Source organism: Puma concolor, chromosome A1 (genome assembly GCF_028749965.1).
Source record: "Puma concolor isolate L17-30 chromosome A1, mPumCon1.1.hap2, whole genome shotgun sequence".
Taxonomy (NCBI): domain Eukaryota; kingdom Metazoa; phylum Chordata; class Mammalia; order Carnivora; family Felidae; genus Puma; species Puma concolor.
The window spans coordinates 221,677,158-221,694,666 of record NC_141667.1 but is presented as its reverse complement, the minus strand read 5'-3'; the positions used below and the strand labels follow the sequence as shown (position 1 = coordinate 221,694,666).

Sequence of the window (17,509 nt, the reverse complement as noted above, 5' to 3'; positions counted from 1 at the left end):
AGCCATGCCGGGCTAATGGCTGCCATATTGGATAGAGCAGCTTTACAAAGAAAAGCTGAACAAGTCATTTCCCTACTTAAACCACACCAGTGGCTTCCAATGATGATTCAAATAAAATTTGAAGTCCTCAGTTTGATATTCAGGGCCAAGAGAAGCTGAGCTGCCCACTACTTTCCTCCCGTAATGCCAGGGTTCCTTGGTCTTCTTTCTGTTCCTGCCACATGCCATTCTCCTTTCACCCTCAAGGACCTGACACAGGTTGCTCCTTCTGACAGGAACGTTCTCTCCACCCCCACCCAACACGCCTCTCACGTCCTCCATTTCTTTGGCCAGAGCCTATTCATTTCTTAGGTCTCTTTCTATTATTGGTTCACTTACCCATTCGTTCAGCAAATATTTTTTAGAGTTCCAACTGCGAGCCAAGCATCATGCTAGCAAGTGACAGCAAAGACAACAGAACACGATAAAACAGGCCCTTTGTCTTTGTGGAGCTTATAGTCTAGTTAGGATGATGGACTTTTTAGAATAAATAATCTCAATAATAGTAAATTGTGATAAGCTTCTTAAATCTGGGCTCTGAACCAAACCAGATAATCATGGCAGGTAGGGAGAGGATTCTCAGAGGATATGACAATTTCAATGAAGTTCTGAAGGAAAAGAAGCCACATTACGTGAGGACTAAGAAGAAGGGCACTGGAGAGCACTTATTACAGTGGTAGTGAAAGCTTGGCCCTGTGATTACATATTTATTTAATGTCTGTAAGCTCCATGAGGCAAGGGCTCTGTCTATCTTGTCTTATTTTCCCATAGCAAGACCTGGCATATAATTAATGCTCAGTAAATGCTTGTTAATGGATGGGGAAGTAAATTTTTTAAAGTCTAAAAAAACCCAAAATAGTTGCTTGAGAATAATTACAAAAAGAAAAATCATTAGTGATTATTAATTGTGATTCACTTTGGATTAAACAGGCAATTTTATCCAAAGATTTTGAGCCTTTAAAGCACAAAGTACAAAATGATTTCTCAAGAATGAAGAATTTGTTGATAGCACACAAATTTTTAGAATGTCTTTTTTTCCCCAAGATTTTACTGTATTTTATTATTATTTTTTTAAAGTATAATTTGTTGTTGGGGCGCCTGGGTGGCTCAGGTGGTTAAACGTCCGACTTCAGCTCCGGTCATGATCTCGCGGTTCGTGAGTTCGAGGCCCCCGTCGGGCTCTGTGCTGACAGCTCAGAGCCTGGAGCCTGCTTTGAATTCTGTGTCTCCCTCTCTCTCTGCTCCAACCTCGCTCATGCTCTCTCTCTCTCTCCATAAAAAATAAATAACAAACATTTTTAAATAATTAAAAAAAAACAAAACTGAGACCAGATATAAAACACTATACCACATCCTTAATTTGTAAAGAAGACAGGCTGGTAAATAACATTTAAAGAAATCAGTTATATGATGTGGACATGCTTTTCAGCAAAGAAAGTCCTGGTCCCTGTTTCCACTTAGGGTTGGGATAAAGGCAACAGACTTGAGTTGCAGCCAAAGAGATTTAGATTAGACATTAGAAATAACTACATATCTCTGCAAGACATTCAAGATTGCCTGGGGATTTGGAGAACAAGAGCTTTGCTGAAATAGCCGAGATCCTAGCCTACTTGGAACTAGAAAGGATTATCAATGTCATAGGTGTCCTTTGAAATTTGAGATTTGGTCTGTGAACTCTCCAGGCATGAAGATCTCAACAGATCTCAGAATCTACAGCACGGCAGGAAGAACACCGAGGAAGAGAACAAGAAACTTGGTCCTCAGCCCTTATAAGAGCCTGTACTAATTAATGACAAGCTGTCATACACCAACGGACTAGTGGTGACCAGGGCTCTGGGGAACCCGTGATGCAGGGTAAGGTGTGGTTTCATCCGTGATGCAGGGTAAGGTGTGGTTTCATCCGTACTACAGGTTATTTCTACTCAGCCATCAATAAGCATTTGTAGAGGAGCGTTAGAAATCCATACTGTGCAAAGTGCTCTGCAGAATGAATATAGGAAGAGTAACATTACTGCTTATCCTTAAAAGTGTACGCTCAACTTAGAAAGGACTCGTATGTTTGAAATAATTAGAAAAACAACACACTGACTGATAATCAACGGCAAGTACTTCTGAACGCAAGGAAAGATTATGGGCTGGGTTCACTGTCACTGAGGAGGGGTTTATGATGAGTCCCTATGGGATGGATGGAGCTTGAACAATCACAGGAGAGTTGAGGGCATTTCAGATGTCAGCTAAATGTGGGCTCAGACCTGAGGGAGGAATATTCATGAGTATCAGAGAATGTTGTTTATGGAGGCTTCTGGCTATCATGCAGATGCTTCAGAGGACATGGGAGGTGATGAAGTGAGATGGTTGATTAGTGGTGTGTGGTCACGGAATGCTTTGGAAACCAGCCAGAGAATTCTAGAATTAAGGATGGAAGGGGAAAGGAGCCTGGGTGTGCTCTTGAGTCGGGCAGGGATGTACTGAAAAGCGTGTGTCCAGGATTTATTTGGCAGCAATTTTCACAGTTAAATATTTCGTATGGATTAGGTACAACATAAAAGGTCTGCATGTTTTTCTGCATTTTTAAAAATGTTTACTTATTCAGAGACAGAGAGAGATATCTGAGAGAGAGAGAGAGAGAGCGCGCGCGCGCAGTTGGGAGATGGTCAGAGAGAGAGGGAGACACAGAATCCGAAGCAGGATCCAGGCTCCGAGCTGTCAGCACAGAGCCCGACATGGGGCTCGAACCCACGAATTGGGAGATCATGACCAGAGCCAAAGTTGGAAGTTTAACCCGGGGACTGAGCCACCCAGGTGCCCCTCTGCTTCTTTTTTATGTTAAAACTTGGGATTTTTGTTATTGTTAAATGACTATTCTTAATTACTTTAGAACACACTGAAGGAAAGAAGCCTAGGTATGATTGAATAACCTTCTTATCATTCAGTTTAGTCTGAGCTTTAACCTGGAGCTTAAAACTCTTTTCCTGACAGTTAGTATTTCTTTAAATTTTCATTGCATCCGAGGACAATTTCTTGGAAAGTAGCAGTAACAGTTTTAACATGGCAGAGCCATGAAAAATTCAGACTTCCTAAAATATAGAACCTCAACAGTTTTACTTCAGATCCCCCAAAAATGCTTGTAGAATGCTCATCTGCTACTGGAAAAGGGCACGAGGGTTATGCTCGAAGGTTCAGGATTGCAGAGCAGCAGGCTGAGCACTGAGTGGAGAGCAGGAAATGTGGTCTCTGTCCTACCTCTGTGCCTCCTCAGTGTTTCCGGACTCAAGTCAGGTCAAGTCACTTCTCCAGTCTAGGTTTTATCTAAAACGAAGGGGAATTAAGTCTGATAAACGAAAACAAAACAAAACAACATTTTTCAGTTCAAACTTGGTATGAAAATACATTAAATATATTTATTTATGTACCTGGGGTTCTAGCTTGAGTTTAACCTGGCATATTCTAGGGTATCACTGGACATATCTGACAGGTGGGCAGAAGAGGCCTAGTTGCATGAGGAAGTCTCTTGGGAAAAGAACTCAGTCCTAGAGAGTCACGCACACACACGGTTCACAATCAGTTCTCCAACACTGGAGAATGGAGACAATATGAAGCGCATTGTCTGCTATTTAGAGCCTCTTTGGTCCAGCACTTATGGACTCGTGGTTGAATTCTAGGAAAACTTCTGAGATATTGGTGTACAAATTGCTCAGAAGACCACTTAAATCAGTGGAGTAGTTTTTTCCTTTTCCTTTTAAAGTTGATTTATTTATTTTGAGAGAGTGCGCACAAGTAAGGGAGGGGCAGATAAAGGAGAGAGAGAGAATCCAAGCAGGCTCTGCACTGTTGGTGCAGAGCCCAACACGGGGCTTGAACTCACAAACCAGGAGATCATGACCTGAGCTGAAACTGAGTCAGATACTTAACCAACTGAGCCACCCCGGTGCCCCAAGTATTTTCGACTGTGAGGAATCAAAATGCCTGACTCCACCTGGCATAAATAACCAGAATGCTTATTTCTATACCCAGGTCCTGAAGGTAGAGAAGCCTTAGTCTCCTCCTAAGACTGGTTCTGGTTCTGTTTCTAGTCCCAGTTTGGCTGCCAGTGGCAACGGGAGCTACTTGCTTCCTGGTCTATCAGAGGCATGAAATACCTCATGCCTATCTCATCTCAGATTATGTGCCCAACACAGTGCCTGGGAGACGGCCATTGACGTGAACTTGAATTAATCGGGTTCTGTTGTTGATGATCCAGGTGGCGGTCAAAGCCCCCAGCAATGTGTGGAAGAGGGTAGGTTTCTGAAAAGCACTTTTGTACTGTAAGGTACCGATGAATATTCTGCAGGCAAGGAACGTCTCCCAAGACTCTTGCCTAGCATCTGGAGAGGTGGGGAGAAGAGAGCATGTCCAAGTGGTTGAAAACACTTACCTTGAGGGCACCAGAACACAGGGGGTGTTGCCTGCCAAGGAGGTGGTCCGTGATAGTTTTCCAAGAGTTGAAAGGACACGGTTTCCTCAAACCAATAGGCTGTCCAAAATGTAGCTTTGGTAATTCCGACAGTTTATGGTCTTTAATACGAAGTTTCTCATTTGCCGCTACTGATTTGGGCAGAACTCACATGTTTCATGCAGCTGGAAGGAAGTTGCCTCAGAGAAGGTATCCAACGTGTGTGAGGAATGGAGGCTATTAAATATATAGACGGTGAACCTGCTGGCTGGGATTTGGGATAAGTGAAAATTCAAGAAATGAATTTGGACAGACCCCTGGGGATTTAGCTAAAGCAGAGAAGGGAAGATATCTTTTTTAATGGTTTTTCCTTGATTCATGGTCTAATTATGCTTTAAATCATGAATTCAGCCTATTTCTTGGTAGGTGGGGTTGACGAACCGCAGAAATTCTAGCTCAGCTTTACCTCTGCTCATGGCATCGTTTTAACGTTAAGGCCAATTGATACATGCCTCTTTTCTTCAGCAATAAGACCTCATTCAATGCACCTACTTTGCATGTAAACAGGGAGCTTGGTTGCGGCCTAACTGAATTTCTATGCACGTAAGTGTGGTTTCCTGATAAAGAAAATGAAATCCTGTCTCCACGTTATTATGAGTCTAACATGCATGCTGGCTTTTTTTTTTTTTTTAACTGTATATCTGACTCACACTGAAAAATCCTATTTCTTCTCCAAAGGAAAAAAAAAAAGTTAAATTTATGTTACATGCCTGTAAGGCATTTTAAAGTTAATCGGGCCCTTTGGGTCTAATTTAATTTGTGTAAGATTGCTGTTGATGATTAGAATAGCTATTTAAGATTTTTGTTAACAGTCTGTTATGTGGACTTAATGGAAACACTCCAAAAGCAGTCTGTTCACTTTCCCCTGTCAAATTCAGGTTACAGAGCCTTCACAGATGTTGTAAGTAGACATCGATATGAAAAGGGAATAGAGCACAAATTAAAATCATAAGTGTACTCAAACAGCCAACGTTGAGCTTTGGTTAAAAACATCTGTCACATAAAAGCAAACATTCAGAGCTATTGCGTCTTGTAACAATTGTCTTTATTTTTCATATCTTTGGCATTTTCATCATTTCGTGTTACTGCTCCCTTCGGAATTTTTCTTACGAATGATTGCTTTTTTAACATCATTGAGTTCTCTACACAAACAGCATTTTATAAGGCTTTGGTACCAACATTATAAAGTGAAAGAATCCCAAGCATAGCTGAGATTGTCATGGTCCCGTAGAATTGGAAAGCTGACTACTGCAGGGCACTAGGAGGGAGGGAATGTATTTAACTCATTCAGGCAGGTCCATATTAACTCACACGAGTTCTTTGATTTCTTCTACAAGGCTATTTTTCATCATTTAAAATTTTAGTGACCATCCTTACGACATAAAACGACCATCGGAAATGCTTTGGTCCAGTTCTGCCTTCTCTGTAATCAAGGAGACTTCAGGATGCTCTAGTCTCCATCTCCCGTTGTTATAATCAGATGATTCTTTTTCCAGATTTAAAATTTGGTTTCTCTGATTACTTTGTTCCAAAGCTTTTAAATTTGTGTTCCTCTAGTCTGTTTTAATTTTCTGTTATCCAGGCTTTGCATTTCAAACCACACTCTGTAGTTCATCTTCCCTTTCTTGCTTTTCTCCTCCATCACCTCAATTTCTTTTCTGCTCTTTGACTCATGTTTCTTTTACAGAGGGAAAGGTTTCTCAGAGAAAATGAGAGTTCCCAGGGAAAATGAGCTGCAGCCAAGTGCCCACACAGCAGAGCAGGAGCAAGGAGACAACGGGCACCATCCCAGCGCTATGTTGCACTGCCCAGGGACCCCCCCCCTTGTTTCCTGTGTGGCAGTGAGGACGAGACTGTGCACAGCAGCACAGATGCCCACAACTGTAGGCCAATATTTTGACAATAATGAGATCACTCATTGAGTGGGAAGTGGTTGGACCAAAAGGCTGGCCTTTATTTATTCTTGATTTTACCCTTAAGGGTGATAGGTTATGATACTGTAATTTCTACATTGAAATCAGTCAGGTGACTGAAGATTTAAACTTATGTGGAAAGCATTATCTTGATAGGCATTTGGCTGGAGGTTTGCCAAAAAGTACTCTTCTCTTACAATGCCTTTAAAAAGTGTATTAGGGGCGCCTGGGTGGCGCAGTCGGTTAAGCGTCCGACTTCAGCCAGGTCACGATCTCGCGGTCCGTGAGTTCGAGCCCCGCGTCGGGCTCTGGGCTGATGGCTCAGAGCCTGGAGCCTGTTTCCGATTCTGTGTCTCCCTCTCTCTCTGCCCCTCCCCCGTTCATGCTCTGTCTCTCTCTGTCCCAAAAATAAATAAACGTTGAAAAAAAAAATTTTAAAAAAAAAAAGTGTATTAATTCATAAAAGGGGAACATACGATTTAGATTAACCCTATTCCCTAATTTGAGGGGAAAATCTCTATTTTATCTTGCCTTAGGTAATGGATAACTGGCATTAAGAAAAGGGACTGAAAAACCTAGTAGAAAAGGTTGTGCATCATGCCCCAACCTACTCTCCTCCTGATCACCCCAGGCTGGTCGCCATGCCCTCCTTCTTTAGGCTGTCATTTGGACCCTCCAGGAGATTATATCCTCTCTCACTTCCTATTCACTCTAAACAAAATCTCTTATATGCCAACATATTCAATGCCATGAATAGTAAGGCTAAAATACGAAGACCCAGCAATCACATTTCCCCCCATAACTAATTGTGTAATTGTACAGTTTGGTCAAACCTTTATATTTTCCCCCCACCTATATTTTTAAAGATTTTTTTAAACTGCTTTTTTGTTTCTACACCCCTGACAGTAATGATAAAAATACCTTGCCTCCCCTATTCCTATATGTCTATCATAGTTGTAATACTCTTGATTAAAAGAGGGCATCAGTGGAATTCAAGGAGAAAGATCAGGCAGCCTTCTCACATGTACTTGTAATATGGATATATATATATATATATATATATACACACACACACACATATATATGAATGACAGTCGAGGAGAGGGGCAGAGGGAGAGAGAGAGAGGATCCTAAGCCCCAATGCAGGGCTTGATCCCATAACCCTGGGATCATGACCTGAACTGAAATTAAGTCGAATGCTCAACCAACTGAGCCACCCAGGCACCCCAGTGCAGGCTATCTTTAAAGGCTCAGGCCACCCTTCTGCACCCTTTACCAGCTGTGACTCCATCTTAGGAACTGTGTTCTCTTCTCCGTTGCAGACCATCTTCATGCAGAACCTTCGTGGATGGTGTGCTGATAAATGTCAACAGTTGGCTATGGTAGAGCATGGGGCTATAATTTGTAGCATTTGCCAATTCCTGTGGTAGAAACGCTTCCAGAACTGCCACTTTCAAGCTACCAACTTGACATCACTAAGTGAAAAATTGGGAAGTGATATGCATAATGGGCTCTTGGGAATGGAGACAAGCCAACTCAGAGATTATTAAACTACTGTTAAAAACAACACATCCAGGGGCGCCTGGGTGGCTCGGTCGGTTGAGCGTCCGACTTCAGCTCAGGTCGTGGTCTCACAGTTTGTGGGTTTGAGCCCCGCGTCAGGTTGTGTGCTGACCGCTTGCTCGGAGCCTGGAGCCTGCTTCTGATTCTGTGTCTCCTGCTCTCTCTGCCCCTCCCCTGCTCACGCTTTGTCTCACTCTGTTTCTCAAAAATAAATAAATGTAAAAAAAAAATTAAAAAAAAAAAAAAAACCACATCCAAAATGGAGTTGCTTATGCTAAGCCCCCCATCACCAAACTGAGACTTAATTACAGAAATGGAATCTTCTCCCAGAAATGGAATCTTGAACCAATCAGGAATCACCTGGTCAGTACTAGTTAGGTAGACTGCCGGATGGAACAATGCTCTCCCCCAAAGGAAAATAATCTTGCAATCACCAGCATCCTTTTTGCCTAGTGTCATTTCCTTGATCCTGCTACATTGGCTGTAAAAGTCTTTCGTTTTGTATGGCTCCTCAGAGTTCCTTTCTACCTCCTGGCTACCTCCTGATTCGAATTAATTTTGGCTCATGCTCTTAAAAATTTTGATAGGTCTCAGTTTACCTTTTAACGCTACTCAACAAACATTTACTTACTGTGAGTCCGCTGTTTTTGTCATGTACTGTGAGAGGAGAAGGTGTATAAAATAATGTCCCTGACAAGGGAGAAAGAGACCTAAAGCAATGGCCAGAGAAAGATAGTATGCAATAGTGATCCCACAAACTCCACTAAAGAGACTCAGAAAAGCTCAAAAGAAGGGCACCTTAGTGGGGAAAGTGTGCTTGAAGGACACTGAGGACTTCACTATGTGGAGGAAAGAGGAGAAGCCATTCCAGGCCAGGGAAGGCCTGAAGGCTGCAATAGTCATGATACATTCTCAGAAAAGAAAACAGATTTCAAGTCACCAATACTGCCCTGCTGACTACAAATGGAAAACTTTTTGTACTATTACAGAATATTTGTTTCCCATTTACCAGCTATTTTTACACACAATGCTTCTTTGTATCCTCATTATAACCTTGGGAGACATGTAGAATAGAATAGGTATTATTATTATTTATCCTCATTTTATTTTTTATTTATTAAACTTGTTTAAAATATATTTATTTTTGAGGCGGGGGAACGGGAGAGAGAGAGGGAGACATAGAACTCAAGCAGGCTCTAGGCTCTGCTCTGTCAGCATAGAGCCCAACGCAGGGCTTGAACTCACAAACTGTGAGATCATGACCTGAGCTGAAGTCAGATGCAAGGTACTTTTCCTCTATTTGGTAGTGTTGGCCATGGTTGATTCCCTCTCTGAAAATTTCCATTGGCCAAAGGGGGATACCTGGCCCAAAGTCACACCTCCTGCCTGGGAGCATCTGAATGGGGGAGGAGAGCCAATGGAAAGACCTGGTCTCTTGCCTCAATGCAGGGGAACTCTGAAGGGAGAGGCAGCTCCAGACCACCCCGTGGAATTAACACAGACTCTTTTGCAGCTGAGCTGCGATTCAACTTGCCCCTCTGCCGGTTCAGCGCCTCTCGTTCCCTTACAGGTGTCGATCCTGTGGTCACTCCCCAGTAAACTTCCTGTGGTAGTGCTAAGTTGTTTCCTAAGTGAGTGTAGCAATTTACTCTAGAACCAGTGATTTTCAGGAGCTCTTCTTCTCCCACATCTCCACCAACATTCTGTGTTGTCAGGTTAAAATGTATTCTCTGTCAAGCCAATGAGTGTCTTGGGCATTTCAAGGTTGTTTTAGTTTTAATTGCTCTGAGTACTGGTGAGACTAGCCATCGTTTCACCTGGTTACTGATTACTCATGTTTCTTCTTCTGTAAATTGCCTATTCACATCCTCTGTCCAGGTTTTCTATTGGGCTGTTGGGCTTTTTTTTTTTTTTATTGATTGGTTGGAATTCTTTACATACTAACAATTTCTGTGTACTATGCAAATATCCTAGTGTGCATCTTGCTTTTGCACTTCTGTTTTGTTTGTCTTGTTTTTGTTTTTGTTTTTGTTTTTACTTTTTGTTTGTCTTGTTTTTGTTTTTGTTTTTACTTTTACTTTTATATGGTACTGGGTGGAGGATTTTTTTAAAGTTTAAGATATTCAAGTATATTATATTTTTCATGGTTTATGCTCTTGAATTTTACATAATAATTACGTCTCTATTCTAATGCCATAAAGATATTATTTTTCTATTCTCGTCCAAACTTTTACAATATTGCTTTCTGACGTTTAGGTGTTTCGTCTGTCTGAATAGCCAATTTCCTCAAGACTGCTAACTTGTAATGCTGTTTCAAATGTCTATATCGAAGTTCTTAAGTTTCTAGACTTCTTTGTCTTTGGCGTTCTGAAGTTTCACTGTCACAGGTCTAGCTATGGTCTTATTATTTTCATTCAAGAGCGAGGGCAAAGTAGACTTTCAGAGAAACAAAGCCTGGGACATTTACTAGATCCTTGCTAAAAGAACTACTGTGAAAGATACCCCTCTGGCAGAAGAAAATTGAAACCAGATGAGGGAATTAAGATACAAGAAAAGCTGTGCATCGTTGCTTTATTTGGCAAAGATGTAACTGAAACAAACAAGCACCGACCATCAAGCAATGATCATAATACACGTCGGCTCTTCCAACCATTATTTAACAGCCAATCTCTTCTTTTTTTTTTTTTTTTTTTTTTTTTTTTCAACGTTTATTTATTTTTGGGACAGAGAGAGACAGAGCATGAACAGGGGAGGGGCAGAGAGAGGGAGACACAGAATCGGAAACAGGCTCCAGGCTCTGAGCCATCAGCCCAGAGCCTGACGCGGGGCTCGAACTCACGAACCGCGAGATCGTGACCTGGCTGAAGCCGGACGCTTAACCGACTGCGCCACCCAGGCGCCCCACAGCCAATCTCTTCTTAACGATATCATAGAAGGTAAGAAAGGGCAAAGCAGAGAGAACAGACTCAATAGAAGGTGAAGATCCTGAGAAATCTGTGCTGGTTGAGATCAAACTTGGTGCTTTCCTCTTTTTTTCCATGATGTGAGTTAGTAAGAAAAAAAAAAAATAACAGATTTATGCTTTTTCTAAAGAATGGGTACTTTGCAGATATTTTCAGTATGGAATAGTATAAGCATCTTTCAAATGTTATTTTCAGCCTTAAGAAGCAAGGAAATAACCAAAAGGCGGACGCAACACAAGTATCCATCGATGATTAAACAGGTAAACAAAATCCGTTAAATAGGTACAATGGAATATTGTTCCGCTTTCGCGGGAAATCTGAACACGTGCCACAGCACGGATGAACCAGGAGGCTTCACTGTGCTGGGTGAAATCAGTGAATCATCAGAAGACAAACACTGTATGACTCCCATCTATATGTGGTGCCTAGAACAGTCAAATCCATGGAGATAGAATGTAAGTGGTGGTTGCTAGGGGAGTTATTGCTTGATGAATACAGGGTTTCAGTTTTGTAAAAGACGAGAAAAGTTCTGGAAATGGATGGTGATGATGGTGGCACAACAATGTGAATGTAACTGTTGCCACTGAACTGCACGCTTAAAAATAGGGAAGGTGATAAATTTTGTTATGTGTGTTTTAAGACAGTTTTAAAAATAATTAAAGAAATGAGTAACATTATTTTTTGGAGCTGTTTTATAACGTGTCCAGGGATGACAGCCCGTCTGAGAGAGAAGTTAAGTGCTCTGTCAAGGTTCTAAGACATTAAGTCCAGTCTGGTGGGGTCATACCCTACCCACCTCCCACAGTGTACTTCCAATCTGCCCTTCCTCCCTAGGGTCTGTTTTTCGAATCACTCTAGAACCTATTCCCCCTCTGTATTAGCACTCCAAGTCTCGGGTCAGGCCCTATCATTTCTCACTTTGATTAACACAATAAAATCCTAACCAATACTGCCTGCAGTCATTTTCATACTTCAGGTTAAGTGCTCTTCCAAAAGGAGGAATCTGTTTAAAGAAGCGTGAGGGAGATAGTGGTTAATAAAGTGAAACGAGACAGAACGGTCAAGGAGAGAATGCAGCCCGAGAAACTGTTAATGGCTTGGTGTCCTTCAGGACAGAATAGTTTAAGGTACGGAGACAAAAGCCAAATGGCAGGGAGTTAAGGAAAAGTGAAGAAAGAGACATGAACTTGCCCGCCTGGCTGAAATTATCTACTCCCTTTGTCTGTCTGGCAAATACTGACTCTTGTAAGACCAAATAAATGACACCTTTGTCACAAAGTCTTCCTTAATATCTTCAGGAAAAGTCGAGAGATTCCATTTCTCCATATCAGAGTACCTTGCTCATGCTTTTACTACGGAACTTACCAGATCCCTCTAAGTCTTAGTTTTTCATCACTTTCTGTCACTAGACTGTGTCCCCTTGGGAGCAGATACTGTTTTCTATTTATCTGTGAATCCCCAGATCCTAGCATGATGTGAACAACACCAGTGCTGGCCGGATGAAGGAATGGTGTTGAAAACATCTCTAACTTTGAAGGGACCTTAATCTAATTAATTCTTCCCCACCCAGAGGAAAGCTACATCAGAGTCTATTGAAAATCTATTTCCCTGACTACCTTCAGGCACAGCATCATTATGTACTGATATGATACTCACTCATAAATTCCATCATGTACGTCTGCATACATATCTGCATGATAGAGTCATATTTTATGCATAACACACAGCCACTGATTTCTGCCTGTAGCCAGCTATGGATCAATACAAATTACGCATGACCCTGATTCAGTTGGTAAGCTAAAACTGTGTGAGTAAACATGCTTTCATGTCTTGTGATACGTTCGGTGAATAGTACCATCTTCTAGTTTAAGCTCTTAGTATTATACCCGAATCATGAAATATATTTTTCCACTTTTCGTCGTCTAAGAAGTTTAAGTAAAAGAACTGAATGTAATAACATAATTCGGGATGTCACTATTTTTAGGTGAGTTCTCCATTCACTGTTCTGTCATAGACATGAAGCTCTTCAAATTGCAGATGAAGCTTCACTTTAACGTACACTCACAACTCCTGTTAAATTATACTGCATTGCTTATTAAGTGAGCATTGCTGTCCACATTAAGTCTGTCACCAATGAAATAATGGCACACAAAGAGGAGTGTAATCCCCTCATTAGCCTGAGACCCCAGGGCATGCCTGCATATGCACAGAGGCCCTGAATACTCGGCTTTCCTTGTGGAGCTCTGACTTTGCTGAAAGATGCCTAGAAACTGATGGAGTCAGGCGGCTCCCTGCTGGCTACACATTTGTACAGAACTCAGAAGCATTGTTTATTTCAGCAGAGATCTGGAATAAATTATCCTTAATAATTTGGCTCCTGAAATGGCTGTTTCCAATGTTAGAGCATGGTGAACTTGTACATTGTGGGAGTTCTCCCATCTAAATCATGATCCTTTTATTTTTCTACAAGTACACTAAAATGTAAGCTCCATGGGACTTTTATCCTGTACCTTCAGGCCCTGAGATGGCCCCCAGCACACAGTAGGCACACAACAAGCATTTGTTGGATAAAGAATTATGTGAATAAAGTCCATCACTAATATGAGAGATTCTAGAGGGCATTTTTGAAGACAAAGGGAAGTTTAAGCTCCTTTACATTAGTATGGATGTTGAACTTTGAGGCTTTAAAGCATTGTTTAGCCACTTTTAAAAGGAATGTGTGTGTGTGTGTGTGTGTGTGTGTGTGTATTTCAGGTAACCTTGTGACAGGTATACAACCTACCCCCTCAGGACAATGCACATCTAATGAGGGGACAAGACTTAATTTCTGTATAAGATGCAGAAAGTTACAAGTCTGTAACTCATCTCTTTTTTACAATTTATCTTATTTTTAGAGAGAGAGAGTGAGTGGGGGAGAGGGGCAGAGGGAGAGAAAGAGAGACAGAGAATCTTAAGCAGGCTCCACGCTCAGCCCAGAGCTACACATGGGACTCGATCCCATGACCCTGGGATCATGACTTGAGCTGAAATCAAGAGTCAGACACTCAACTGATGGAACCACTCAGAAACCCCTCAAGTCTGTCACTCTTACCCTAACAAGAACAGGCCAGAAATGCTAAAAAATCATAGTTGGATTTGTTGCTGTTTTTGTTTACTTGTTTTATACCCATCAGAGAATTCGTGAGGCAAAAATAACTAAATTAACTAAATGTTAGAAAGAATCAGGTACTTTCTAGAAGAGGAGTCCCACACTGCTTTCACCCCTAGGGCAGTCTGGAAGGGATATAGCAAAGGAAGGGAGAGACCAGCCTATCTGTAAACACACTTTCAATGATCGTATGTGGGCAGGCATGATACCTGTGCTGAGTACATGGGCTGAGTACACTGAAAGTTCATGCCAGGGCAGGGGTGCCAAAAAATATCCCCGAGAGGTACATCAAGGCTTCCCCAGTACAGGAAAGCAGCCTGCTGGAGGTGGAAGCTGACCGGGAGCGGGAAGAGAGATTCTCTTAGGTACATGAATTTCATTGATTGTTAGGCATTGGCTTGCAAAGCTTGGGTGTAGCCAGCAAAGCTGAGAGGAGTTCTCTCCTCAGAGCACGGGCTCTCACCGGGGGCCAGGAAGCAGCCTGTAGAAACTGAGGCAAAGCAGGAGAACTGACAGGAATGCCCCCTACTGGAGGCACAGCAGGCCCTTACTCAACACATTGCAGCTGCCTACTGGAAGCTGGGGGGAGGGCATCAGACTGGAAATAGATATCCCAAACTTCTATGATGAAGAGGCAGAGTGGGGGCGGGGGGGGGGGGGCAAGAAAATGCTACAACAACCCCCAAAATTTGGTGGCTGGGTTATAAAGCACAGACAGGTTTCCATAGTTTGGAAATCTGGGAGCTGGCCTGTGAAGCTTGAGGAAATTTCCAGAGTCTTGCAGGCTCTAGGGTTTCAAGACATACCAAAAGGAAAGTCCTGATCCCACTCTTGAAGCTCATGCAACCAGTCATAAACTGAATCAAAAAACTTGCAACAAAGCTTGAAACCCGCCCAACTAAAGATCAGGTTGACCAGCCCCTCAAACACAGAGGACTAAACGAGCAGGATCCATGCTGCACAGTAGGAGTAAATATTATTTACCTCCATCCTTGTTGCTCTATTAGACCACATGGCCAGTATAAAACAACAATATCATGAGCTACTGACAGTAATAGGACAATGTGACCCAAAGTCAAGATACAAATAATGTTATTAGAAGCAGATCCACAGATGGCCCAAATGTTAACAACAGAGGAAATCGGATATGGGGTATATGGGAACTATGTTATCTTTGCACTTTTTTTGTCATCTAAAACTATTCCTTTAAGAAAGTTTGTTTTAGGGGCGCCTGGGTGGCGCAGTCGGTTAAGCGTCCGACTTCAGCCAGGTCGTGATCTCGCGGTCTGTGAGTTCGAGCCCCGCGTCGGGCTCTGGGCTGATGGCTCAGAGCCTGGAGCCTGTTTCCAATTCTGTGTCTCCCTCTCTCTCTGCCCCTCCCCCGTTCATGCTCTGTCTCTCTCTGTCCCAAAAATGAATAAACGTTGAAAAAAAAAAAAATTAAAAAAAAAAAAAAAAAAAGAAAGTTTGTTTTAAAACACCTGTGGGAAAATAGCAAATCATCCAGTATACATGTAATTAACAATTACAAAGCAGCAGAAAGAGGAATCAAGGAACCGATCCCATCTACAGTTGCACCAAAACCCATCAGATACCCAGGAATAAACCTAACCAAGGAGATAGAAGATCTGTGCTCTGGAAAGTATAAAACACCTATGAAATAAATCGAAGATGAGACAAAGAAATGGAAAAACATCCCACACTCCTGGATTGGAAGAATGAGTATTGTTAAAATGTCCATACTACCCAAAGCAAAACACCAAAGACTCTACCCAAAAGCTGCGAAAGCTGATGAATGAGTTCAGTAAGGTCACAGGACACAAAGTCAATGTGCAGGAATCAGTTGCATTTTTATACACTAATATTGAAGCAGCAAAGGAGAAATTGAGAAAGCAATCCCATTTACAGTTGCATCAAATGTAATAAGATGCCTAGGAATAAACCTAATCAAAGAGGAGAAAGATCCGTCCTCTGAAAACTATAAAACACTGATGAAAGAAATGGAACATGACACCACGAAATGGAAAGACATTCTATGCCCATGGACTGGGAGAAAAATAGAATGTTCATACTGCCCAAAGCAATCTACACATTTAATGTAATTCCCATCAATACACAACCAGTGTTTTTCGCAGACCTAGAGCAAACAATCCGAAAATCTGTATGGAACCACAAAAGACCCCGAATAGCCAAAGCAATCTTGAAAAAGGAAAGCAAAGCTGGAAGCATCACAATTACGGACTTCTAGGTATATTACAAAGCTGTAGTAATCAAGACGGCATGGTACTGGCATAAAAACAGACACATGAATCAATGGAACAGAATATGACACCCAGAAATGGACCTACAGCCACATAGTCAACTAATACTCGACAAAGCAGGAACGAATATCCAATGGAAAAAAGACAGCCTCTCCCACAAATAGTGTTGGGAAAACTGAACAGCAACATGCAAAAAATGAAACTGGACTATTTTTTTTTATATCATACACATAAATAAATTTCAAATGGGTTAAAGACCTAAATGTGAGGCAGGAAACCATCAAAATCCTAGAGGAGAACACAGGCAGTTAACTCCTTTGACATTGGTCGTGGCAACATATTACTAGATAGGTCTCCTGAGACAAGGGAAAGAAAAGCAAAAATAAACTCTTGGGACTTCATCAAGATAAAAAGCTTCTGCACTAAATGGTAAAGCAGAGCTCTCATATTAGTCAAAAACTAGAAACAACCCCAGTATTTCAGCAGGTGAATACATAAACAGAATGTAGTATATCTATGCATTGAGATACTACTCAACAATAAAAAAGAACTATTTCTATTTACAACCACATAGATGACTCTCAAAACCATAATGATGAGTAAAATAAGCTAAATGCAAAGGACTAAATACTGTACAATTTCGTTTCTATAAAGTTCTAGAAAAAAATTAATCTATGGTAGCAAAAAATCGATTAGTGGAGGGAACATTGGATTGCCAAGGGACGTGAAAAAATTTGTGTGGGGGGGTGATAGGAATGTTTTATGTTTTAATTATGGTGCCATAATTATGGTTCATTAATTATGAACAGGGATGCACATCTGTCAAATTTATGAAACTGTACAATTTAAATAGAGGTAGTTTAGAGGCTCCTGGGTGACTCAGTTGGTTAAACGTCCGACTCTTGGTTTTGGTTCAAGTTGTGATCTCATGGTTCCTGGGAGCCTGGCTTCAGGCTGTGTGCTCACAGCACAGAGCAGAGCCTGTTTGGGATTCTCTCCTCACCGTCTCTCTGCTCTTCCCCTTCATGCTGTCTCCTCTGTTAATAAATTAACTAAAAAAAGTTGCAGTTTATTATATGTAACTTATACCTCAATGAAGTCATTTTTTAATATGGATATACAACTTCAGA

At 41.6% G+C, this 17,509-nt stretch overlaps 1 long non-coding RNA gene across 1 annotated transcript; it reads right to left on the bottom strand.

The window, feature by feature from the left end:
- Positions 1-1,939: 1,939 nt before the first annotated feature.
- LOC147584786 (uncharacterized) lies at positions 1,940-4,661 on the bottom strand. The gene is made up of 3 exons (XR_015255968.1): positions 4,454-4,661; positions 3,283-3,348; positions 1,940-2,019 (listed from the first exon to the last, which is right to left on the bottom strand). It is a non-coding gene; the product is annotated as an uncharacterized LOC147584786 (long non-coding RNA).
- Positions 4,662-17,509: the final 12,848 nt, after the last annotated feature.